Source organism: Chelonoidis abingdonii, chromosome 9 (genome assembly GCF_003597395.2).
Source record: "Chelonoidis abingdonii isolate Lonesome George chromosome 9, CheloAbing_2.0, whole genome shotgun sequence".
NCBI classification, from domain to species: domain Eukaryota; kingdom Metazoa; phylum Chordata; order Testudines; family Testudinidae; genus Chelonoidis; species Chelonoidis abingdonii.
In genome coordinates this window covers 81597307-81624614 of record NC_133777.1, presented here as the reverse complement: position 1 = coordinate 81624614, position 27308 = coordinate 81597307, and the positions used below count along the sequence as shown (strand labels likewise).

Genomic DNA, 27308 nt, shown 5'->3' with positions numbered 1-27308 from the left:
CAGAATGATTTAGCAGTGTTGGCGGTTCATCTGTGGGCAAGGATTGACCTGACCGACCAACCTGTAGAAGTTTGGGTGCTTCCAGGATGGGTTGTATCCCTGATGAGCGTTGGAGGGGTTTTAGCTGGGGGCTGTATGTGATGGCCGTGAGTCCTGTTGGTTTCTTTCTTGGGTTGTCTTGTAGTAGGAGGTTCTGGGTACCGGTCTGAGTTTGTCTGTTCTCCATTTCTTTCAGGCTTGTAGTTTGCAGAATGACTTGGTGGGATTTGTAATGTACGTGTTTGGTCTTCTGTCTGAGGGTTAGACAGATGCGGTTTGTACCTCAGTGCTTGGCTGTAGACAATGGATCGTGTGATGTGCCGGGATGGAAGCTGGAGGCATGAAGGTAGGCATAGCGGTCGGTAGGTTTCGATATAGGGTGGTGTGTAATGTGCCATCACTTATTTGCACCGTGGTGTCTGGAAGTGGACTCCTGTGTAGATTTGGTCCGGCTGAGGTTGATGGTGGGTGGAGTGTTGTGAAATCGTGTGGGAATTTTTTCTGAGTCTCCTTCCCATGGTCCAGATGATGAAGATGTCATAATTGTAGCATAGGTAGGAAGGGGCGTGAGTGGACGAGAGCTGAGGAAGCGTTGTCCAGGTCAGCCATAAAAATACTGGCGTATTTGGGGCCATGGGGTGCCCATAGCAGTGCCACTGATCTTGGAGCTTATATGTCATCAAACTTGAATAGTTGTGTGTGAGTATAAAGGCACAGAGCTCAGCAGCCAGTTGTGCTGCGGCATCATCGGATACTGTTCCTGACAGCTTGTATTCCATCTGTGTGTGGGATGTTTGTGTAGAGAGCTTCTGAATCCATGGTGGCCGCGGATGGTGTTTTCTGGAGGCTGCCCCCATATTGCCTTCTGTTCCTACAGCAACCTCCTGCGATCCGGTGTCACGGAGATAGCTGGGCGTGCTGGTAGCATAGGGTCTGAGTAGAGAGTCCACATATCCAGACAGTCCTTCAGTGAGAGTGCCTATGCCCGAGATGATGGGGCATCCAGGATTTCCAGGTTTGTGGATCTTGGGTAGTAGATAGAATAACCCTAGTCGTGGCTCTAAGGGTATGCTGATTTGTTCCGGTGTTAGTGTAGGGAGTGTCCTGAGTAGATGGTGCAGTTCCTTAGTGGGATCTGAGGGAAGTGGCCTGTAGAATTTGGTATTGGAGAGTTGTCTGGCGGCCTCCTTTTGGTAGTCAGACCTGTTCATGAGAAACAGACCTGTTCATTTAAGAAAAATGTCTATCTGAACCCCTAGACAGTATTTTTTTTTAGTATTTCAGAGAGTTTTGGACACATTTGTAATGGAAAAATTAACAGACAGGAAAATGACGGGATTGTCCCAATTTTACATGGTCTGGATATCTTTTCTGGTTTATAAAATGTTTGATGTCTTAGAGGCTACCTTGAGGCTGAAGAAATACAAGTCTTGTATAGTAATATAACAATTATCTTCACCTTTTAAAATATATTTTATATCTTGTATTCATACCTCTATAACATAGTACGGGTGCAGAGGCATCATCCACTGGATTGTGTTCGTACTGAAATGTAAAGATATGTAGTGCAAAGTCTTACAACGTGGTAAAAGTTCTAACTCTCCATGATTTATGTATTTGAAAATATCTAAAATAAGCAATAATATTTTCATGGATAATATGCATTTCTTAACCTTTTAATAACAGATTAAAATATTGACAGTCCTACTACAAATCTTTGCACAGCTGGTTAATTAATAAGGCCTATTAAATTGATAGGAATGGGGTTTAAACTTTACCTTCTAAAAGTTTTAGATTGGGCTTTGAGTGTCAGCAACAATATTAAATTAACTGGTATTATGAGAAAAAATAGCTCCTCTTCGGCACTCTCTCTCTCCCCAGAATGACTTTTGGCTGCTTTCAAGATCAAGGAACAAATTCTCTGTTCCCTTTCTACCACTAAGGTAGTAAAAAGGGAGTTGGGGGAGGGATTTCCCCAGGAATTTAAATTAGCGGGGGAGTTCAAATTTACAGAGGGGTTGGAAAAAGACTAAATTGGAACACTGCATGTAACTAGTTGACCACTGGGAGTGGGGATGGGGGAATTCAGGGGGGATTAGGGAAATCCCTGAGTGCGGGAGTTCCAAGCAGGCACAGAGCTAGGTCAGCTAGTTCCCAAGCACTTTCCCAGCTACCAAGTGCCATGGACGTGCCAGGACAGGGAAGAAACATGGCTGGAGCATGCAGTGCTCTGACTATGCACAGCTGGCAGATGATTTTTTGAGGACAGCAGGTGCATGTTGGAGCAGCCCCCAGTATGCACTAAACTGTGCTTGGGGCAAGGGAAGGAATCAGGGACTGATACAGCTCTGCTCTTACTGTGTCCCTCCCCCTTTCTGCTGCATCCAGCTGATGAAACATTGTCTACTTTCTCTCTAGTTATCTAATGCCTATCTGTGCACACCTTTGTATTAGATGCAAAGCTGTAATCTCATTTATCCATCAAGATAAGGTGGGTGAGGTAATATCTTTTACTGGATCAACCTCTGGTGGTGAGACAAACTTTTGAGCTTACAGAGAGCTCTTTCTTCAAGTCTGGGAAAGGTATTCAAAGTGTCACAGCTAAACACAGGTCTGAACAGATAGTTTAGCATAAATAGTCAGCACACCCACCTTGTCTCTCTAATATCCTGTGACCAACATGGCTACAACAACACTGCATATAATCAGGGCTGGTGTAACCACTAGGAGAACTAGGCGGCCGCCTAGGGTGCCAAGATTTGAGAGTGCCTCTCACCCCCACCTGCTGCTGCTTCCGCTCTGCTTGGCACTAGTGTGCAGGGCAGGGGGAGGAGACAGCTGGTTCCTCCCCGCACGGCCAAGTGGGTCGGGCTGGCTCAACTCAGGAGACTAAAGGTGGCTTGTCCTGCTGGGGGCGTCTCGGTCCGCGCCCAGGCCAGGTCAGGACGGGGCGCTTGCTCACGCACCAGGAGTCCTAGTGTGAGGGCCGAGGCTGGGTCTCAGCAGGGAGCCAGAGGGAAGGGGGGCCGGACTTTGGCGTTGGGAGACAAAGACAGTGCGGGGGGCGGGGTCCCTGCCCCACGGAGCCGGAGGGGGCTGGCTCCAACAGCTCGGGTCAGACTTCACACGTGTGTGTGGGGCGCTGGAGGCATGTGTGGCTCCCCAGCCTGGCCCTTCTTACAGAAAAGATTCTGTAGGGCTCCCTTGGGTTCTCTGCAGCCTCCATCACCCTGGCACTGGCTGTCCCCTGAGGTGCTCCTCTTCTGCTGTTTAATTCTCCCCCTGTTTTGTTCTATTTTATTTCTGTTCTTGTTTGACTGTTTATTTCCTTGGATGTTGCCCCCTACCCCAGGAAAAAGGACATTAATAAAATTGCTAACTGAAATAAAAGTCAAGAAAAATTACTATTAAATTTCCCATTGTGAGATGGTCACTTGCTCACATAGTATTTTGGATCACTCTTTGGGCAATTAATTATTTAACTTCTTGTTTATAAGATTGGTACGATCTGGAACTATCATTTGCTGTTTGTTCCCCACCCCCAAGGAAAAATCAGTTTTGGTTTTTCCTGCTCACTAAAAGGTAATTTAAAATGAGATGAATTTTTTTTCCTGAAACTTTATGTTATTAATGTAATGGTATTTGTATATTTTAAGCTTGCAACATTAATATTGCATTAAATATGATTTTGCATATTAATTTATGCTCCAGGGGGAGGGGAGGAGGAGGGGGAAGGGGAATGCAGGGTGGAAGTTTCAACTAGGGTGCAAAATATCCTTGCAGCAGCCCTGCATATAATATTCATCTAGGTACTTATTCATACACAGAAACTTTGCTGTGTAACAGAGCAGAAGGACAATTAAAAGGGAAGTGGGTAACTTTGTGAAGTTCACCAAGAGTGATGTGGTTAACCATGACAGTATATTCCAATCGATTGCTGAAGGTGGTTCTGTCCAGCTAGAGTCATTCATTGGATAGTGGGGGTGACATGTTCAGTGTCATGGTTGGATAAATGACTGGATGAAGTGGTAGGACATGACCAAGGTAGGAATAATTGGGTATGCAGTACCAGATGGCAATTTTGATATTATTTTTAGGGCCTCTGGGTGGCCACTGGTAATTCTAGGACTGAGCAGTTGGGAGGCAAGAAATCCATCTGTGTATGAGTGAGGACACCCATGTAATGGTGAGATAAAGAGATACCAGGTCTCTGGGAAAGGCAGAGCACACTGGTGAGAAGTATGAATTTTTCATAGAAGCTACTGTGGGCCATTGGGAAATGTTAGCATAGAGAGGTAAGATAAACAGGCAAAGAAAGGCAAATGGTTTGGTAGTGTTTGTGCGTGCTTTTGAATGAGGCTATATTAGAATGTTAACTTGTAAATAAGAGCTATGACCTTTAACTTTCAATCTCTGTCTAGCAAAATATTACGCACAGGGGAAGGTGTGGGAGCTTTCCATGGTTAAAATAATATACATACCATCTACAGTATAGCATTTATATACATAAGTACTATCAGACATGCAAAACAAGCCTACAGGGGTGAGTCAGACACAAATTGAGAAAAGCAAGGATATTCTGATTTAACTATTTCTGCGCTATGAAACATACAACTCACAGCATAGACAAGCTATTTCAAGGTTCTACGCTATTATTCATTTCAACGTATGAGGAACATATATGTGTCCAAACAAAAGCTGCTTTGTTGGAAGTCAGTTGTACTGTGGATTAATATATATGTCTTAATTCAGCAATATATTTCAAGGCACACTATGAGGACAAAAAACACACATTTATTTGAAAATTTTACTCTCTCTTGTTACAACTAACATTACTGTAAATGAAAGAAATAAAAAAAAATTGTTCCACCTCCTGCCCCTTCTCCCCCCAGTCTGTGTGCTATGTGCATATGCAGCACTTTGTGTATAGACATTTTCACTGCCTCCCCTATGTAGTCCATTAGTCATTTCTCTGTCATTTGCATGGGTCTTTCACACAATAACAGAGTAGAGAAAAATGTTTAAAAACACATGCAAAAGTAATCGTAAAACTGCAACAATTGACAGAGAGTGCTAGGGGAAGATAGTATCTGAAATACTTTTTATTTTATTTTTTTTTAATTAACTAGAGTTCAAAATGGTGGTGTCCCTTAAATTCAGCGTATGCAGTTCTCCATGAAAAAAAAAAATCTCAACAACGCTGAGCATTTACTTGAGCTTGGCTATGAGGTTCTTTACAAATTTTAGTAGAAGTGGTGCACAAGTAATATATAGGTCTTCATACTTAGTCCACATTAGTTAAATCAAAGTTTACTCAAATTATCTTTCATAGGCCCCCAACTTAGAAAAGCGTATGCTTAAGTGAGAGGCTACATCGGGACAGTGAGCAATGTGTGCTACAATAGTCCATGGGCATCTCAAATAAAAGCCTTTGAAAGTAGCATTTTCCAGTTTGTTTCCAAACTATGGACTAGCTTTAAACTAGTTTAGCTGGGGTGGGGGAGGGGGAGGAGAATCATCTGCAGCGCACACCCTTGTATTAGATGCAAAGCTGTAACCTCATTTATCCATCAATATGTCAGTATTATGGACCAAACCAATACTAAATACTAATGTACATAACAGACTCTCATGGTGCCAAAGCAACTGTTGAGCCAAGTCAGTCAATAATTCAGGTTCAAATATATAGATAGTATTAATAAATAAGTCTGGATGGGTTATTTTGTCTTTTTAAATGCAGGTTATGTGACCATCCTTCCATTCTGTGCGGTCACACATCAAAGGGCAAACAGACACATATACCCCAAAATGCACAGAATTAACATAAAAACTGTTGTACAAACCAATGAAAAGTAACAATTTCAACATTTAGTCTTGTTCTCTGTTCTTTCATTATGTTTTATGGATGGGTTTTTGAGCTATATATTTGACTGACTGTGCTATTTTTTAAATTTGTTTTGCAAATTTATCACTATAGTAACAAGTTTACATTTTAGGTGGCTGGTTTTCACAGTGACATACATACATTAGCCTCTACTTGCAGAACTTGAGTCTCCCTTCCGTGTCACCCTCAAACTTCTGCTGAAGTCACTGGGTGTTCAGATGCACTAAGACTTCAGGACCAGCCTTGCTGTAACCAGGGCTGGCTCCAGTGTTTTTGCCACCCCAAGTAGTTAAAAAAAAATAATAATAAAAAAAAAAAAAGCCGCGATTGGCGGCAGCTGTACCGCCACCACTTAGGGTGACCAGACAGCAAATGTGAAAAATTGGGATGGGGGGGGGGGTAATAGGAGCCTATATAAGAAAAAGACTCAAAAATTGGGACTGTCCCTATAAAATTAGGACATCTGGTCACCCTACCACCACTTCATTCTTTGGCAGCAATTCGGCGGCAGGTCCTATCCACTGAGAGGAACTGCGGGACCTGCTGCCAAATTGCCACCGAAGAGCTGGACGTGCCACCCCTCTCCGTTGACTGCCCCAGGCACCTGCTTGCTGTGCTGGTGCCTGGATCCAGCCCTGGCTGTAACCTCTGATACTGTGAAGCTTGTTTATAGAAGTGGTTCTCAACCTTTCCAATCTATTGTACCCCTTGCAGGAATCTGATTTGTCTTGCATACCCCAAGTTTCACCACACTTAAAAATCTACTTGCTTCCCAAATCAGACATAAAAATACAAGTGTCACAGCAATTTTTCAGTAATAGTGTGCTTACTTTCTTATTTTTACCATGTAATTATAAAATAAATAGATTGGAATATAAATATTGTCCTTACATTTCAGTGATACTTGAGCCTGTTTTTTCATTTGTGACCCTTGTCATTCTGAGAGGCAGTGAAGCAACAACAACAATTAAGTTTTTCTCCACATTGAATTTTCCTACTCTCAGGGCCAGCATTAGGGGGTGGCAAGCAGGGCAATTTCCCAGGGCTCCATGGCACAGGGAGCCCCACAAAGCTAAGTTGCTTGGGCTTCCGCTTCAGCTTTCTGCTCTGGGCCCCAGCAAGTCTACCACTGGTCCTGGTGACCCCATAAAAACCAAATCACAACTCACTTTGGGATCACGGCTCACAGGTTGAGAACTGCTGATATAATACATAGCGGAGTGTATACAAGTCTGTATGAAATCTTAGTTTGTACTGACTTTACTTTTATATAGCCTATTGTAAAACTAGGGAACTTTTTAGCTGAGTTGATGTGCCCCGGAAGACCTCTGTGTACCCTCCCACGATACGCATACCACTGGTTGGGAACCACTAGTTGTGAAGGAGAATGGCAATTCCAAAGCATTCCAACGCAACACAGTGTACAAACTGAAGTTTTTGTTAATAATTATCTGTTTTCAGTAAAGTTGTTTTATAAGAGAGTTCTCCTAGCTAATGTGCAGAACTTGTTTCTTGGCATATGTAGTCACATGTTGCATCTGCTTGCATGCATTGCCTTTTCCATTTTTCCATATGCTGATCACTACTGGGCTGTGCAGCAAAATGCAGAGCAAGATCAGGAGGACATGCCCACATGACCCTGAGGGGGCAGCAGTTAATGGCTGTGATCAAAGCACTTTGACCAGAAGGCAGCAATTGCAATAGAACAAATTTCCATGTGGAGGGGTATAGTGGGTGGTCTGACGGTTGAAAGACAGGGGTACCTTGGGAGGAGAGGGGATGCAGCAGGACCACCTCCCCATAGTTTGGAGCAGTGACTTGAAATTTGGTGGGGGTGAGGGGGCTTTGGTTCAGGGATGATCCTTTTGCCATCAGTATGAAAATCCATCCCACTGTGATCAAGTTATAAGCTTTAGAAAACTCACAGTTTGCACATTCTAAGTAGAGATTTCGATTTTAGCAGCTAAAATTTCTGAAGATTCTGTCCTCGTGGAGCATGCTTGAGACTCTTAATGTTCCTAGTGTCGACCAGATTGTGCATGTACCATTCCTCACAGAGAGACTGAGCATAATATGTAAATAGATTTGGTGCCATTAGGTAGTGCTCATCTGCAGTATGTTGCCTGGGTTTTGTAGGACCAATAAAACATGTTGTGAGCCATTCATAGCGCATTCTCTGAGCAACTCTTAATAGATGGGAGAGGTTTATGCATGACAGAGGAGGCCTCATGGGGTTGACCCCCAGCATAAACCACAAATGTCTGGGGAGGGCCTAGACCAATCTTTCCAAATGTGTTAACAATCCTGATTTAATGTGCAATTAATTATCTTTAAGGTAAAAATTCTAATGTAGACATATCCCTGAAATGGGCAGTATAGAGGTGGAGACTGATGATGCTTAGGTGGTTGATTGTGCCTTGGGATATTGTAGTGCAGAGAGATAGCATACTGAACACATCGGCCCACGCTGAGGCATCTCTTGCACCTCCTGTGAACACTTGTAGACCCAGAGCTGCTGCGATATTACACACAAATGGCCCCGTGTTGTCATTCTTTATTAATGCACATATTTCCTTGTTCAAAAATGTTGCAGACCACCACCAATGATTTTTTCTTTCTTATTTAATTTGTAAAGTCCTATTTCTCTGTTGCATGGAAGTTGATGCTTATGTGATCACATTGAGATGGAGGGAGAGTCTCTTGTGGTGTGTAATCTAGCAAAGAAGTTGTATCCAGAAAAGGTGTATGTCCAGGCTTGAAAGCTCAAAAAAGAGAGGCTCATTACAGGTATCTCACAAGCTGGATTCCAGCTGAATTTTATCTGAAATGGGGTATTCTTTCCCCATGTTTCCTATTATGAGTGCCTGTTCCCTCTCTGTTCCTTGCTGTTTGTATACTCACCTCCTTGCCAGGGCACATCTGTTTAAGTCTTCATTTTCTTTTTTGAACTGGGCATTCTATATCCAACTGAACTTTTAAAAAGCTATTTAACAAGTAAATATTTTTTTCCTTTATGAATGGGGCCCTGCCCTGCTTTTGCAATAACACCTTGTCCATAGCTGCTGGAATATCAGATACTCTGGTACAAGAATACACCTCTTTAAGGAATACTTTATTGTACACAAGGGAGATTCACAGGGAATATATTTTAACTGGAAAAAAATCACACATATTGTTAGAAAGTGTTACTAATTGGCTGCAATCTTAGATACCAGCAATGGGCTCAGACCAGAGTATTGGAACTGAACACTCCTGAACTTTGGGAACATTCAGATCTAGATTAAAATCAAGCCGCCTACGTGCCCATCTGTTATATAAACAATTTGTGCTAGAATTGGGCAGAACGCAGGTTCTCTGACAATGTTTATCATACGTACAAAGGAAAGATTTAGGTCTCTGTCCTGCACCGCTGAAGTCAATGGGAGTTTTGTTACTGATTTTAAGATGCATAGAGTTTAGTTAGTGTTATTTACTCTTTCCTCTAAATACAAGTAAGCAGCACAAGTAAAAATGTTTGCATTTTAAAGGTGTACTTAATCATTTACCATCCTTTTTAATTTTACCTCTTTTGATCTTAAATGTTCTGGCCTCTGAGGGGCAGTTTCCGTAATATCAAACAAGGATCCTCTTTGTCATAGCAGCAGAAAAGGAGTGGCACAGAATGATTTGCCCATGAGTAATATGTCAATATTTATACATAGTTTGCTTAGATAAGAACAACAACTTGAAGATGTGTGGGAGAAGCCCGCTTAGCTAGTCTTTGTAGAGCAAGCACTGCAGAATCCCAAGTGTTGATTTTGCCTGCTGATAGTTCAATGTGTAACTGAAGAAAGTTTCTTCTTTAAGATCAAAAGCTGCGCCACTGCCATCCCTCAGCTCTTCACTTCTGTTGGGATTCCAGCTACAGCATGCTGACAATCACAGAGGGAATGCAGCCATGCTGGGTGTAATTAATATAAGGATCCCCTAAGCACATGGCAATTCTGAGTGAGGGGAAAAATGCACTGGTCTCCTTAATACTTTTCACTCAGTCCCCTTTAGGGTGTTCTCTATTACAGGATGCAGTTCTGTGGGGAGTTGCTCTTCCCCTTCCTAAAATGAAGCCCTGTTAGGAGAAAAAGTGACAGGCATAGAAGTTACACAGAAAGGGATAGAGATTGCAAAGGAAACACTCCTGCGCTGTGGGGGGAAGAGAGTTGTTTATTCTTTGTTTGTTTGTTTGGACAGAGATAAGGCCCTTTGTGTGAGGCTCTTTGATGGCATGTCTGACGCACTTTCAAGGGTCTACCAAAGCATCCCCAGTCTGTCAGAATAGGGAAAAACAATCAAGACAGACCACAAGTCAAATTCACTATATGCAAAAGGGAGATTCTACTTTATATGAACACCAAAGGCAGAACTACCAGCCCCAAGGATTCAAAAACCATGAATCAAAACCCCAGAATATCATGAGATTGGCTTGAAAATCATGAGATTTTTAAAAACTAATTAATGTTAGGCTCTTTTTTATTTGCCTTTTGGTTTTTGAGCCCATGGGGTTTACGTTTCCCAGCTTTTCTCTGCACCCGTGAGGGATGAAACAAAATGAAAGCTGATATTCTGACATAATTATATACCTCTAGGCGCTGGGGCTCTAATCAAACACCGAACAGCGTGAGACTTGCAATAAACTGGCTGGAGTTGGCAACGCTGCAATGGGAACTGGTGCTATGCAGAGAAGGGAGTGAATTATTGATATGTGGGGGTGGGCAGGCTAAGGAATACATTGCTTGAGATGCAGAATTCAAGCAGCACAAAATGCTGAACATATCGTACCACACAAACACCACTGAACTGTGATATGCAGCCGCATTTGTTTAGAGATGAGCAAAACAACAAAAGTTGTCGCTGGATTTCAAACCCTCCACAAAGCTGCAGGCTGCTCAGACATATGGTTTTGGTACAGGCCACTTCCTAATTGTTTCAGATGCTCATTTCATGTCATTGTTTACAGGGCTCCTCGTAGTATGTCAGACTGGTGACTTTTAAAATGCTGACTTTTTTTCCCCAAGGATGTAGTACTCTTGAAAGGGGCTGGGATTGACATCCCCAGAGAAACATCTGAGCTGTAAAATGGTGGCGACACCGACCTCCTTTCTAAAGTGGTTTAAGAGCTGGTGATGAAGACTCCTATATAATTACACTAGGTATTATTATTATCCAGTAAAGCATTTAAGCACATGAAGTCCCAATGAACTCAATGGGAGCTGAGGACTGGGTGCTTAGCTCTTTTGAAAAATCAGACCATGGATTTAAGTGCCTAAGTATAGACTTGGGGAGATTTCCAAAGGTACAAATGTTTTCAGTGGGAGTTAGGTATGTACTTCTGTAACTGTCTTTGAAAATCCTTCCTTTAGGCGCCTCTTTTAGAAAGTCTTGTCCCCTGTTTACCTATCAGCACATATGTCCGTCCCTAGGATAGCTGTTCTGTGGCTGCTGATGCTAGTGCTGCTGGTGAGGGTGGGGGGTAGAAACCAATAACTTTAGTTACCTAACAGTTATTTGACTGAGTCATGCAGAACTGGCTCAGTGCAGATGAAATGGAAAGATGATTAAGCTGAACACTGAGTATAGATCCCCATGTGATCACCATAATTATTTCTGCAGTCTTGGCTGATTTGACAGGTACCTTTTATCCAAAATCAACCCTGTTTCTTTTTTCCCCACCCACCTCCAAGGTACTAGAGATGTTTTCAGCTTTTCACTTTGAGTAAGTAAAATGTAATTTATGCCCACTGAGTGGGGTGACAGAACTATAGTGTGAAATAAATCAGACTGTCTGTCTATCTAAGGCCCTGATTCAAAGCCCAGTGGAGTCAAACAAACATAATATTTATCCACCTTTGTAAAAGATTTTGAGATCCTTAGATGAAAAGGCAGAGCATTACTTTATCATTAAATGTCCACAGCATCTTGGTTTACTCATGTATTTTCACATTTAATACCTACTTATATACTTCCATACCTCTCATAATGCTACACAAACCATATCTTTAGTGGTTTAAAGCACAAAAAGCAAAATATGACCCACCCTGGGGAACTTCAGCCAAGTAAGCAAAATGATAGAAGTAATGATCTAGAACATGATGAGTTGTAATAGCCAGTGCAGACATTGTAGCTGGAAATCTGACTCTTTGTCATATGTTTACAAAACATCAAATATATCCATAAATACTGCATATCTTAAAAGACTTAGGTCCTGGTTCTACAGTCTGATCCATATGGGTAGATCCTCGGACAGCATGGATATACTGAAGCTGAGCAAATAAATCTGAAATTGTTAGCTCTTTGTCCCTATACAACTCTGTGGGCGTACAGGTTATACGCGCACAACAACAGGTTATAGATACACGGGTTTACATCAATGTGAATTTCCAAAGAGATTCCAATATTCTTAAGAGAAGAGAGTTCAGTGCTGGAAATTTAATTGGACCTGGCAGCCAGAATGGGCTAAGGGACAGCCTTTTCTGTCCCGAATAACTGTCGTATCTATAAATGGTCATCGGACTCATTTTCACATGGTTTCTGGTTAAAGTATGGCATTAAAATATAGTCCATCTTATTGAAAGGCATGGTGCTAAATAGAGATGAGGAAGACTCATATAGCGTAATTCTGGCACCTCAAACATTGTGAGGAGGAGTTTGAGAGTTTAAATCAAACATTATTGAGTTCTGTCCTCGGGCCATCCTGGTGCTGGTTTAAAGCTTGGCATAAATTGGAAGGCTGCTCTAATTTCCATCCTGCTGCCAATGGTCCCTAAGGGGCTAGTGGACCAGCTGGGGTTTATCAGGGTATAGGGGCACCATTCCCCCTACCATGGAACCATGAGGATGGCAGTACAGGATCCAATATGGCAGGCATCTTGTTTTCATCAGAGGGTGCTTCTACATAAGAGTAATTGTAAATCGGTTGTATCTTCTGTGTTTATGGGAGCTTTGCAGCAGCAGACCAGCGCAAAACTGCCACAGTGCAGAACAGGATATTATGAAGTTAATTTACTGGTGTAAATCCATTAAAATTATCTGAGCATTTGACCTTTGATCTTTGCTTTTGTTGGGTCCCAGGTGAGGTGAGTTGCATGTTACTGTGCAGTAAATTTTAATATGTTGGGTCTTTTCTCATTATCCATACAACTTGTATTGCAGAGAACTGTGGCTCTCAAACCTTTCCAGACTACTGTACCCCTTTGAGGAGTCTAATCTGTCCTGCATACCCCAAGTTTCACCTCACATAAAAACCACTTGCTTACAAAATCAGACATAAAAATACAAAAAGGTTACAGCATGTGAGTACTGAAATTTTCCTGACTTTCTCATATTTACCATACAATTTTAAAATAAACCAATTGGAATGTACTTACATTTCAGTGTAAGCATACAGAGCAGTGTAAACAAGTCGTCTGTATGAAATTTTGGTTTGTACTGGCTTTGCTAGTGCTTTTTATGCAGCCTTTTGTAAAACAAAGCAAATATCTAGATGAGTTGATGTACCCCTTGGAAGACCTCTGCATACCGCCAGGAGTACGTGTGCCTCTGGTTGAGAACCACTGCCACAGAATATGTATGATGCAAGAAGGGAAACTTAGCAAGTTGAAAAATAATTCTTTAGCTAGTCACTCAAAGGCCCAGGAGATCTATTACTTTAATGGCAAATCACAACCTAAAATGTACAAATTCTATTCCCCCTTTTTGCACTGTCATGTTGCAACTTGCATTCATTAAAAACTCTTGCAATTTACTTCAGGCCTTTGAACATTTCAGCTCTACCTGCGGTATGTGAAACTGTGCTCTCTCCTGCTATTTGAACAAAGAGAGGCCTCAAGTGGGGATGGAAGGGGGGGGGGGAGGAAAGAGATTTAGAGACAGCCTCCCAGATGTTGCTTCCACAATGTGAGAGAGAAAGTCTTTTGTCTCTACTGTCAGTAAGGCTACAGAACAATTTATCTGATTTGTGCAGGGAGTAACATTATGTGGCTTTCCATTGTCTGTGAATGAACATCCCTCTTGCTTAAAATGTTACATGTGATAGAGTTGTTAGACCTTAAAGAGACAAAGACCCATTTTTCTTCAGGGTAATTAACATTAAACATGAGGGAGCACCAATCAACATTTTGGAAATACACAACATTATACTTATTCTTACTAGTCACACAGAACCACAGATGTGTGTGGTGCTTTCCAGGCTCTTGGTAAGGCATGGACTCTTTCCTGAAGAGTTTATAAACTATATTGGAGATAACTCCTTTTATATCCTAAGCAATTAAAAGAATTTGCACGAGGGAGCAGAGCATCAAAGCTGATCACTGATGGAGTGTTAGGAACTAGGTTTGTTGGAGTGATTTGAAAAAGGAGAGGAAGGGTGCACTCAATAGTGAAAAGGACAACTGTTCTAATCTTAGGGGGCAGTATGGAAGGAGTAAAATTAAGAGAGGGAGAAACAGGCAAAAGAGATGTTTAGAGGAGTGCACTATGAGAGCTTAGGTCCTTCGAGGGGATGCAGGAGGAGGCCTGGACTAAGACGCACATAGGAGTGGACTTATGGAAATTTTTCAGGTGAGGATGAAGAAGAAGAAACCAGAGGAGGGATTCAAGCTGGGGCTGCAACGGCTGAAGGGGAAGAACTGGAGGGATATGTGATGCTCAGGAAGGCACAGACGAAGGGGTTACAGTTGTTGTAGTTGTCTTGTCCCACGATAATCATAGCAGGCCATAAAATTCAAAAATTAAACAATTCTTACAGGGTCCTTTGTAAGGGTTCGATCCAAGGTGTCAAACCTGAAGAGCACAACTTTCCTTCCAATGTGTCATTCAAAAGCATGGCCAGGTGTTGATGCCTGCTCCCAACACATCTTGCAAAGAGAACATATCTTGATCCCATCAATACTGATTTTCATTCTGGCAGTGTGCCCTATCTGCACTCCCATGATTGTGGATGCTACTTTAATATCAGGGTATTCTTTACTTTTGACCATTTATTTCAGCTAGTGTTTTCCTTGAGAAGGTGTCAATATCTTCAACTACTGTCATTCCAACTCAGGCATCTGAACTTCAGATTTTGGCCATATTATCTGCTACCTCATGCCCATATGTAGCAGCATGTGATGGAATCCACTGAAAAGCCAATTTATTGGCTCATTTTCAGATCCTCTGTGCCTCCTTATGAATTGCATTGTTGATAACATCCTGGTTTCTTTGAAAGGAACCGAGGATTACTGCCTGTGAGTCACAAACATCACAACATTTATCTCTCTCTATTTTTTTTTGTTTATTTAGTTCAGTGCAGTGAGACTAGCTTTCATTTCAGTCATATAATCTGAGCTGATATATCCTGAGACAATGCTCTTTCTTGTACTCTCTTCATTTGGCCCCTGAAAGAAGACACCATAACCACCATTCTCGAAGGATTTGTCTGACGAACCATCAGCATACACCTGAATCTATTTGCCTTGTGACTGATATTGTTGAATGGTCTTTTCTATAGTTTTTCTTGGTGTGGCCAAATTTGGGTGTTCCACCGAGAAGGGTTCCAAAAGGGAGATTCGTGGATTCTAAGGCCAGAAGGGGCCACTGTGATCACTTAGTCTGACCTCTCATATAACTTAGAACTTCCCCAAAATAATTCCTAGAGCAGAGCTTTCAGAAAAACATCCAATTTTAAAATTGGCAGTGGAAGAGAATCCACCATTACCCTTAGTAAATTGTTCCAATAATTAATTGCCCTTACTGTTAAAAATTGACACCAAATTTCCAGTCTGAATTTGTCTACCTTCAGCTTTCAGCCATTGGATCATGTTATACCTTTTTCTGCTAGATTGAAAAGCATGTTATCAAATATTTGTTCCCCATGTAGGTACTTATACACTACAGTCAAATCACCCCTTAACCTTCTCTTTGTTAAATTTAAGAGATTGAGCTCCTTGAGTCTATCACTATTAGACATCTTTTTTTAATTCTTTAATCATTCTTGTAGCTCTTCTCTGAACCCGCTCCAATTTATTAACACCCTTTTTGAATTGTTGACACCAGAACTGGACACAGTATTCCAGCAGAGACAGTATTCCAAGGAGAGACATTTATTAAAATAAAGAGGCTTAGGTGTTGAAATTATTGGGCATACAAGCTTCTTCATGGACTTTACCCTTCTATCATCATCAAATGCATCCACTTCTTCAATAGCTTTTACCTACCTTTTGAAACAAGGTGATTGTTTCAGCCTTGATTTAGTTTTCTAATTTCTGAACAGACCTGAACAGTGATGAGGTTGAAGTAGGGAACAAAGATGATTTCCATGCCAAAATAGCTTTTCTTTTCTATGATTTTCATGAGGTTGAACATGAGGCTCTTGTTTACAAATTGTTGTTGGAGTAGATCTTACAGTTCCAATTATCATGTAAACGGCAGACGATTGCACAACATTGATCTTTGAAAGATTACTGAGAACAATATGTGACCAGACATATGTGGCATATTCAAGTATTGGATGAACTATTGAACAGGACATTCTTCTTAGTGTCCTAACACATGAATCCCAAATGGGACCAGCAATACAGAGCAGAAGATTCAGCCTCTTCTTTGCTTTGGCTGCCATCTTTCTGACTTGTGGTCCAAACCATCAGTTCTGTGTCCAAGGTCATTCTAAGGTGTACCAGTTCCTCTCAATGGCAATACCTTCTCTATCAATGTCAGTTTCAAACTGTAGACAAGCCCTGTGGGAGCAAGTTGGAGCAGTACAGAGCCACAGATGCCCAGGCAGGGAAGGTTCCCAAGAGAAGGGGGCAGTTCACAGTGATGAAGGCAATTGAGAGGTGAATCAGCCCAGAGAAGAGGCCCTGAGGTGTCTCCAGTAGGAACCTTGGTGAGGGTTGAGGGGAGAGAAGAGAAGCCAGACTGAGGTGGACGGACAGGAGACCTAGAGGACAGGAAGTTGAGGCAATAGGGACAGACAACGCACTCAAGGTGCGAACGTAGGGGGGCGGATGGGGGTAGCTGGAGAGGAGGAAGGCGAAGTTGAGGGAGGCTTTTTGATGAAAAGGTTTTTACAAAAAATGTTTCAAAAATGTTTGGTGAGAAATGTTACTGTTTTTCAACCAGCTTGTAGAGTGGTGGACTTCTAAAAAAATATCTAAATGTTGACAAATCTTTTTAAAATTCTTCTATATTTTCCAGCCAGCTGGTTTATTTACATCTGTGGAAATGGAGAGTAAAATACTGCCAAATCCTAAGTCCTCACTCACTCAAATCAGTGGTAGAGATTTTATATCCACTCTACACTTGTTTTGCTCTGATTGTCAGGAAACATCAATTCCAGGGCTGAGGAGAGTCAAGCCTACAATATTTAAGGACCTAGAGAAAGAGTTGATTGTATATTTAACAGGAAGTTGAGGAGATCAAAGGCATTTAAAATGGCTCTGTTTTTAAATGATACTCTAGCTTTATTTTGTTTAGAGCAAGCTGGGGGCCTTCTTAAAGAGGATAAAAGGAGAACAGCCACATCTGACAAAGACATTTCCCCTCTCCTTAATAGTCAAGACAACTTGACATGTCCGTCCAGCAAAAGCAAAAGAACCATTATATGCACTGTTACCAGAAAGGAAGCTATTTTATCCTTGAAAAGAAGACAGATGTTATCTCCTACAAAAGAGGTTAAGTTCTGCAGAAGTTCAGTGCTGTTAATAGATTGTTATGACAACACGTTGTTGCATTTTCAGTGAACAATACATATCAGAGTGCTCTATGCCGGAACAGCTAAGAGAGAGAAAATACAAAACACAAGAACCTCAGAATCTGATACTGGCTTGTCACGTATGCCAGTGAGTACTCTTTATTTAAGTGCCACCTTTACTCTCACTGAGCCATACCCAACTCAAAGCGCACAGATGCCTCTGTGTGAATAAAGGTGGCACAATCTGGACCCTAATGAATTAAGATAAAATAATCATTGAACTCTGGAAAGAAAGTCTTCGGGCCTCATCAAAACCAGAGTCAGAAATCCTGATCTGACATCAATGGGAGCCTTTCTTTTGATTTTAAAGGGGGTTTTAACCAGGCCTCAGGCACAAATTAAAAAAAAAAGAAATTGAGCACATGCTTAATTCTATCCTTATTTAGCAAAGCACTTAAGCAGAGGAGTTAAGCATGTTCTTAAAGTTACACCTGTGCTTAAGTGTGTTGCTGAACTGGGACCTTAATGTGCAAGTCAGCAGTGTAATTCAGTTCCACACTTTGCATATAGCATTCAGACAGTCTTACAAAGCTGAAATCTTAGCATTCATTTAAAATGGGATAAGAAAGACTACAAATGACAGGATACCAGTGGAAGAAGACACTCTACAGGGGAGGCAAATATTCCCTCCTTGCATCAGAATGTGGAATGAACAACAGGCAGTTTCCCATCTCTGGAGCCACAGCTGATGTTAACAAAGTAATTATAGCAGCACCTGCCAGAGTTACTGTAGTTAAAGTGGTGCCAACTTTTCCACTGGAAACCCTTATATTCAGCGTTTTATAACTCAGCCGTAAAAATTTGATTCAGGCTGAAAGTCGGCATGTAAAACTCCCAGCCCTGCAGCAATATTTTAATACAGTCTCTTCCCTTGCCTGCTCCTCACTGAAAAACCTGTGAATATTTTTTAAGCTTGAGATTTGCAATTAAAAAGTGTTGCGGGGGGGGGGGGAGGTTATTGGGTGGGGAGGGAAGGAAGGAGGTAAGGATGAGGTTTGCACACATATAACTCTAAAAAGGCTTCATATGTTGAAATGAACTCTGATGTCATCCCACTCTTCTGTCCAAAAGGAAACTATACTCTTTAGTTAAAACTTTTAAATGGTCAGGAAACTGAAAGAAAAATGAACATCAGTCACCATGTATGAGCTGTGACCTTTAAATATATATTTTTAATATGCATATGTTTATACTTTTCTAGGGTATCCTCTATCTGAGGATCTTAAACTGATTGATAAACATTATCTGCCCTTTCATCACCAGATCTATCTACCTGGATCCCTCTGCCCATCTGTCGCTACCTGATCTATCTGCCTATCCATCTACCATCATCCTAGCTAGAGCTATCTATTGATCTATCATTTCCAAACCCTAGCTATCTATCAACTCCTCATCCATCTACATAGCTGTAGCTACCTGCCTAACATCACTATACCTATCCACCTATCTATTCATCTACCTAGCTACCTACCTGTCTATCATGCCCTTCCCCTTACTATAACAATTTCTGAGCTGTGTTCATTAGAAGGTATCTACAGTCTGATTCATTTAGCTTCTGTCTGTCAGAGCTATTCAACACCAGACTCAGCCAGCTGGTGGACGAATTTTTCTGTGGCTACATGGCTGCCTTCTGTAGCGTGCAGTCAGCACAAGAGGGGGAGAGGGTGTCTTATGTTGATGGGTTTTTTTCCCTGTCCCCTTGTGCAGCTTTTCTTTCATCCTGATTCAAAGGGATAAAGCCCTGGCGCTGCTCCTCCTCCCCACTTCCAGCCCAGGGCTGCAGTCAGAAGAGTTATGAAGCTGTGAGTCAGGCCTCCCCTGCTCGCCCACGGACGGCTGGCTGCTGGCTTTGTGGTCTCTTCTGGGAAGATGCACAAAGCTTTTGTTTCACTAACCTTAGCAAAGCACTCCCTATGTTCTCCCTTTGACCAACATTGCCCTCAGTTGCTCTTTTTGTTTTTAAACTTGTAAATCTCTTTGGCTTCGAGACTCTCCTAGCTTTGGATAGCAAATGTTGCCAATCCCTCAGGGAGAAAGTGCACTTTCCTGTGCTGGTTATCCCAGTGATATGCACTGGAGCATCAGCATTGGCCCCTTCTGTAAGGCTATGGTATGCAGGGGATATCCTTGAGTGGAGGAAGAAGGGGCAGAATGCAGGACCAGGAGACAGATCTAGCCTTCCCCAGCTGCAGGGAACTGTATCTTCTGAGTCAGGATTAAGCACCTGTGGAGCTGAGGTTTTGCTGATTAACAGCCTTTACTATTAAAAAGAGTATTTGTTCCAGGAGCGCACTCACCAAAGGTATTATTTGCCAAGGAATTGGCAAAGAAAGCTCATCTGGGCCATGCAGAGGTGAAAGTGGGCCGGTACAGCATACTGGTAAGAAGTGGCCACTGGTATCGGCCCGTACACAGCTGACGTTAAAGCACTGCATCACTGCCCCTTTCTCTTCCCCTGTTGGCGGGGAAAAGGGGAAGCTGCCCCAGGCCCTGGTGATTTAAAAGGGCCTGGGGCTCCTGGCCGTCGTCGCTGGTACCACAGCAGTGACTGGAGCCCCAGGCCCTTTAAATCGCTGCCAGACCCCCAGGTGGTGAAGCCGGGCAGTGTGAAAGGGCTGGCTGGGGAAGGCTGACCCCTAGCTGTGCCCCTTCCACCCAAAGACCTGCCCCTTACAGGGCCCGGAGCCTGGCCCCTATACCAGTTGCCTTTTTTGTTATTTTCACCCCTGGGGCCAAGTCACACATCAGCTGAAGTGAGATGACAGGAAACACAGCAGAGATTGAGACGTTTAAAACAAGTAACATCCAATCCATCCTCAGAATGATTTTTTCAGTCTGAGGAAAGTAAATGTACACTCAAGCCTGTGTTCTAATGAATAAAGTGCTAAGCTGTGCCTTTTAAACACAGTCTGGAGTAAGGGGCCATGGGTAGCTATACAACACCTCCCAGGACAACCTAGACTGAGGCACTATGGCCAAGGACTAATTTGTTTAAGCTCTTTTCAGGGTGCCCTTTACTCTCTCTCTTCTCCCCCTCCTCGCCATGTATCCAGCCAGATTCATTAGTCAGCACCAGGTGTGCAGGAGGTGTGGGGCAGAGCCATGGATTTGCCTTCTGCAGCTTTCACTTTCTCCCCCCTCACTTTCTCCCTGGCAAAAGCATCTAGTCCTGCCTCCAGCACCCATAGCTAAGATCCAGGCAACCCTACACAGCCACACAAAAGTTCTTACCCATGCTGCAGAGGTGTTAGGCCTAGTAAGGATTCAGGCCAAATGAGCCAGATTCTCATCACAGTTAGGCCAGTGTAAATCCAATGGAAGTCCACTGAAGTCAGCAGAGTCACTCTGGATGTACACCAGTGCAACTGAGACCAGACTCTGGCCCACTCTGTAGTTTATCACTTTTGAAACAAAACCCTACTCTACTAGTCTTCCTTTTGTTGTCAGAGCAGAACACATACTTTCCTACTGAAAGTTCAACCTAATTGTGGATATTTTTGCCTAAATATAAATGTCACTGAAAGCCCAGCTCTAGACCTTTGGTCTTCTAGTTTCACCCTTCTCTAAGCCTTAGGGAGGGTTATGCAACAGGAACTCCGTGGTGAATCATCTGGCATTGCAGTACATTAGGAAATGTTTGGTGTAATCTTGCATTGGTTTCTTCAGTTTATCTGTGGTTTACTTTTTCTCTTTCAGAAGAAAGTAGTGTGTTCACCTTTCAAAGGGTTGTCTATTGCCCTAATCTGATCCAGGAAAAGGCTAATCAGAATGTGTTGTAGCTCTGTTTATGAGTGGAGGGTAATGACAGTGATTATGTTAAGGAAACAATGCAAAAGAAGTGGTGAACATCATTCTTCAGTACAGCCTTCTGCAGGAATTTCCCATAATGTATTGAATCACTTTTTTGTCTGCCTGTAACTACTAACTTCATAGTTATTCATTAGGTGCTCTAGACCTGGAAGGATCAATCAGTCAAAAAAACAAAGACAACCAGCTGTGATCAAGTGTTCATTCATGAAATACAAAGATTGACAGGATCTTGGTGGCAATTCATCCTGGTTTACCCTGCAAAGTTTTCCAGCATAACTACATTGGCTAGAAATGTCAAAAAATCATAGCTCCAGCTGGTATAGCTATGCCAGCAACTGCACCAACAGGAGAGTGCTTTTCTCAGCATAGCTAATGCAAGTGCAGTGCAAGGAGGTGGTGTATGCTGATAGAAGAACTACTTTTGCCAGTATATCCTGCATCTCCACTAAGGGGCTATGCTAGCAAAGACTGTTGTATACACAAGCCTGGTACTGCCAACCCCAAACAGTGAAAAATGTCGAGTCAGGCCCAAAATCAAAAGATTGGCCTAAAAACCACAAGATTTTTAAAATACTAAATGTACGTGTGTGTCTGTGTGTGTGTCCGTGTCCATGTCCATGTGTGTAGGGAAGAGGATTAGGGGGCAGGAAGCACTTTGAAGATCTGAACATGGATCAGAAATTTTGCAAATGAACTGTCATTATAATTAATAAGGTCAGATCTCCAACTGGAACATCCCCAGGCTACGCACCGTGATAAACCAGATCTAGTTTGGAATTCTGCAGCTTGAGTTTCTCTCTACTTCCATCTAAACTTAAATTCCTGTTTAATAAAAGGGGTCATCAGTTTATCACGCTGCTGTACATATTGTTGCATGTTAATTTCTTCCAACTGAGAAAATGGGAACTTATTCTGCTATGGAAATCATTTATGGCATCAAAAGTCCAATTTCCCCAAAACAGTATCCATCAGTTCGCTTGAAGCAGACGTTTTTATAGCTAGCCATGTTAACAAATCCAAACTAAACATCCAATCTGTCAAGGAGAAAAAAGAGTTTACAATGGGAGTATGCATTGCTCGTTAAACTTTAATGCCGAGGCATTTAAAAGAAGAAAACCATCCATTATAATGTTGGTGGAATACCAAGATGTCAGATTTTCTAGAGAGAATTTTTATCTTAGTGTTTAAATATACTATTGTTAAGGATGGCTGTTACATTCCCTCCTTTGATGGGATTTTTTTTTTAACCCTTTAGAGCAGTGTTTCTCAAACTTGGGATGCCGCTTGCATAGGGAAAGCCCCTGGCAAGCTGGACTGGTTTGCTTACCTGCCACATCCATAGGTTCGGCCGATTGTGGGTCCCACTGGCTGTGGTTCACTGCTCCAGGCCAATGGGAGCTGCTGGAAGTGGTGGCCAGGATGTCCCTCGGCCCGCGCCACTTCCTGAAACCCCCATTGGCCTGGAGCAGTGAACCGTGGCCACTGGGAGCCGTAGTGGCCAGACCTGTGGACGCTGCAGATAAACAAACCGCCCGGCCTGCCAGGGGCTTTCCCTACACAAGCGGCGTCCCAAGTTTGGGAAACACTGTTCTAGAGTAAAAATTAAGATGTCCCCAAACCAAAAAGTTTACTAGCTGATCTAAACAATATTAAAGGCCATTACAGGAGCTGGCTCCTACAGCTTGAAGAGAAAAAAACCCATAGGAAGAAAGCAGCTCCCAACCAGAATTACATTTGTAATAACTGCCAAAGATCACGCAAATCCCGGATTGGACTATTCAATCACATGAGACATTGCAAACCATCTACATCATAGGCTGCAATTCCCACCAACAATTAAACCCAAGAGAAGGACACACAATGGGATTAAAGTTAATTGTTACCTACTGTATAACCTTCAGTAACAGGGACTTTTGGGATTTGCACACACCATTTTACACGGATAGTCTAGATGGTGTCAAGTCATTTTACATACTACAGTGAATATAGAAATAAATAATTTAGGAAACAAATTACTTTAATTCAGGACAAACTGTCAGCCTTGAACACGACTCGAGTTTCAGTTTTGCAGCTGCTTTAGTAATCTCTAGTTTGCAAAGCTGAAGGCCACTGGAATCAGAGAAATGTAGAATCCTTATGCGAGGCCTCCACACAGTTACAAAGTTAGCTTTTCCTTTCAGCTTCAGTATTCTACGGGACTCCAGTCAAGGATGTCAGACCTAAAATTAGACTTACCAGCTCAGTGCATTCATGCGAGCATCTCTCCCCACTCCTCCTCTGTCTCTTGGCTGCATTTATATTGAGCTGGAAGTGGTTGGAAACCAGAATTCTTGCCTATTTCAGTGCTGTGTATGAAGACTGACAGACTGGAGGAACAGCTTAATAAACATGCATGGGCTAGAGATCTGCTGAGTTCCAGCATAGAAAGACTTTGACTCATGTCTCTGGGCTTTGGATCAGGCCCTACATGAGAAACGTAGTGGGAAACAGTCAGAATAGTACAAGAATGCCATCCTATTTGCAAAGAATGCCAGGGACTTATAGCCTCTCCCCAAAATTCTTCATCAGTCTCGTCTATTTAGGTTATGTCTACACTTCTGGTGGTGTGTAGAGTACACACACGGCATGGTTCCCAGCAGGAGTATAAACAGACCTGTCGATGGTGAAGCACTGCTTAGGTGACTAAAAATAGCAGTGTAGTGTCCTGTTGCCTCCACGGTGCCAGAGCCTTTCACTACTTCATGTAGGTATACGCTGCAGTGTGGATGCAGCCTGCTTTTCTGTAGCTACCCCTTAGTGTACACTACACACTGCCACTAGTGCAGACAAGGCCTCAGACCAGTGTTCTCAGCTAGGGGTACACGTACCTCTGCGGGTACTCAGAGGTCTTCCAGGGGGTACATCAACTCATCTAGAGATTTGCCTAGTTTTACAACAAACTACATAAAGAGCACTAGTAAAGTCAGTGCAAACTAAAATTTCAGACAGATAATGACTGGTTTATACTGCTCTCTATACTATACACTGAAATGTAAGTACGATATGTATATTCCAATTGATTTATTTTAAAATTATATGGTAAATATGAGAAAGTCAGCAATTTTTCAGTACTAGTGTGCTGTGATGCCTTTGTGTTTTTATGTCTGATTTTGTAAGCAAGTAGTTTTTACGTGAGGTGAAACTTGGGGGTACTCAAGAGAAATCAGACTCCTGCAAGCAGTACAGTAGCCTGGAAAGGTCAAGAGCCACTGCCTTAGACTTTAAACTCTCTGGGGAAGTGTCATAAACAGATACTTAAGGGTTAATGTCTCTTTTACCTGTAAGGGGTTAACAAACAGTGAACCTGGAACACCTGACCAGAGGACCAATCAGGAGACAAGATACTTTCAAATTTCGGTAGAGAGAAGCCTTTGTTTGTGTGTTTTCTTTGACTGTTGTTCTCTCTGGGATCTGAGAGTGACCGGATGTACTACAGGCTCTCTAATTTTCTATTCAAGTAGTAAGTGCAAGTAGAAAGGCGGTTTAGTCTTTTTAATTGTTTTTCTTTATTTGCAAATGTGTATCTGGCTGGTAGAGTTTTAATGTGTATTTGGCTGGAAGTATTTTAAATTGTATTTGTGGTGGGGAGAGGCTTCTCTCTAGTGTCTATAGCTGAAAAACCCTGTAATATTCATCTTGAATTACAGAGATTAATCTTTATTCTCTCTCTGTTTTTTAAAAGTTTCTCTTTAAAAGACCTGAATATTTTTCCCTTGGTAAGGCTCAAGGAAACTTAGTCGGTATCACAGGGAATTGGTGGGAGGAAGGAAAAGGAATGGGGGGGAAGGGACATCCTCTCTGTGTTGTGATTCAAGGAGTTTGAATCACGGTGATCTTCTAGTGTACCTGGCGGGACAAGGCTCTAGGAGAAGAAAGGAAGGGAAGAGAATGGTTTATTCCCTTTGTTGTAAGAACTCAGAAATTTGGGGTCTTGGGGTCAAGGGCAGTCTTTTGGGGGGACCAGAGTGCCCCAAAACACTATACTTTTGGGTGGTGGCAGCTATCAGTTCTAAGCTGGTAATTAAGCTTAGAGGAATTCATGTTGGTACCCCATTTTTTTGAACTCTAAGATTCAGAGTGGGGATAGAATATCATTACAGGAAGGGACTGTTTTTGTACAGCCTCTAGCACAATGGGTTTGTATCTCAGCGAGGGTGGGAGGGCATCACTTGCTGCTACTGTAATACCAATAATAAAATACTGACTTGCTGGGCTTTGGGTCAGCCACTTAGGAGCACTGACTCTTTTGCTTCCTTCTGTTGATGATCTCTTCTGCATCATCAATTCCCTGAGGTGCTTATCCTCACTGTTGTTTGGCTGTGCAGGAAGTACCATTGCTTAAGTCTGTTGGCCTTGGGATTTTTTTCCACTGACGTGTTGTAAAATCTGCCTCCACACCCTTCATGTCCCAGTAACATCTCCCTGAAAAGCACATCCTCATTTAAAGGTCAGCATTTGTCCGCTAGGCAGTGGAATCAGGGATATGACAGCTCTTTCCAATCCTAAGCATCATGAAAACTTGCAGATATCCCTGGGGTCTGAATGTTGGCAAAACAGACGTTTTAGTGTGGACCATTTTAGTTTTCTGACTGAAGACAGTTGAAATATTTTTGCATGAAAAATGGCTTTTTGACCAAAATGAAAAAGTTTGTGGACAAGTTTTGTTTCTGTTCAAATTTTTCATTATTTTTTAACTAAAAACCACAAACAATTATGAATTTTCAGTTTTTGCTCACTTTTCCACTGAGAAAAAAGGAGGGAAGGAAGAGGAAAAATGGGGAAAAAACCAAAGTATTGGCAACCAAATATTTTTCAGGGTTTGTTTAGCCAAAAAAACCCAATGTTGTCTGAAAAATCTTGAACAAAATGGACATCTGTCACGGAGAATATATAAGATTTTCCAACCAACTCTGCTTGTGACCTATAATTAAAGGATAGTCCAAGCCACAAAGTTCAGAACCAGACTTTCCCACAATTCACAGGTGTCTGGGATTTAGTCCAGCCCATTGTAAAACAGAAGCCAGCTGAGAAGCTGAGATCCAGCTCCAACCTTTCCCAAAGCATGAGCATTTTTGGAGTGGTTTCTTCCTATATATCAAATCTGGCAGACTGATAATGGGCATCCTCTTCCAGTATTGTCAGTTCCACTCTGCCCTAGGAGCTGGGTCGCTAACATAGGACAGGATGTGATGAGAACAAGCCAACCCCCTTGTGAGTAGCAACCAGCTTTGCACTGCAGCTGCGTGCTAGCAACTGATGGAAATTAAGCACATTTTTTGTATATAATGCAGTGCCAAAGTCCCATCCACAAATGCCAGGGATGTTTAAACTGTATGTGATTTACACTCCGATTTCCGGGCTTGGCTATGGGGAGGTCTTTGTCACTTGCTCTGATTGCTTCCACTGCGCAGAAGGCAGGGTCAGCTGCATAGAGAGACAGATCCAGAAAACCTCCAATCATGGCCTCCCTCTTTCTAATATGTAATGGGTCCCCAGTTTGCGGGTCTGCTGCCAGCTAAGCAAATCAGAATTGTGTCTAGATAGAGAGGGAAGGCATTCCTGGTGAGGAGGAATGGTATATATGGGGACCTCTCTTACTGGGATGGATGGATAGGATCAAAGTCTTTCAGCCAGCCCTGCAAGGAAAGGATGCTGCTGCACCTATGGAGAGACTGGCTTTTTTCCATGTGTTTGCACAGTGCCAAGTACAAGAAGGCCTGGATCCCATGCACTATGAATAATAAATAATAACAAGGATAATGTTTATGAGACAGG

The 27308-nt window shown here is 42.4% G+C and overlaps 1 long non-coding RNA gene across 1 annotated transcript in view; it reads right to left on the bottom strand.

The window, feature by feature from the left end:
* Nucleotides 1–1531: 1531 nt before the first annotated feature.
* The window catches only part of LOC116816649 (uncharacterized), a 198522-nt gene continuing 172745 nt past the window's right edge, over nucleotides 1532–27308 (bottom strand). The window contains exon 3 of the long non-coding RNA XR_012656467.1: nucleotides 1532–1584. This is a non-coding gene — a long non-coding RNA (uncharacterized LOC116816649). The remainder of the gene's footprint in view (nucleotides 1585–27308) is intronic.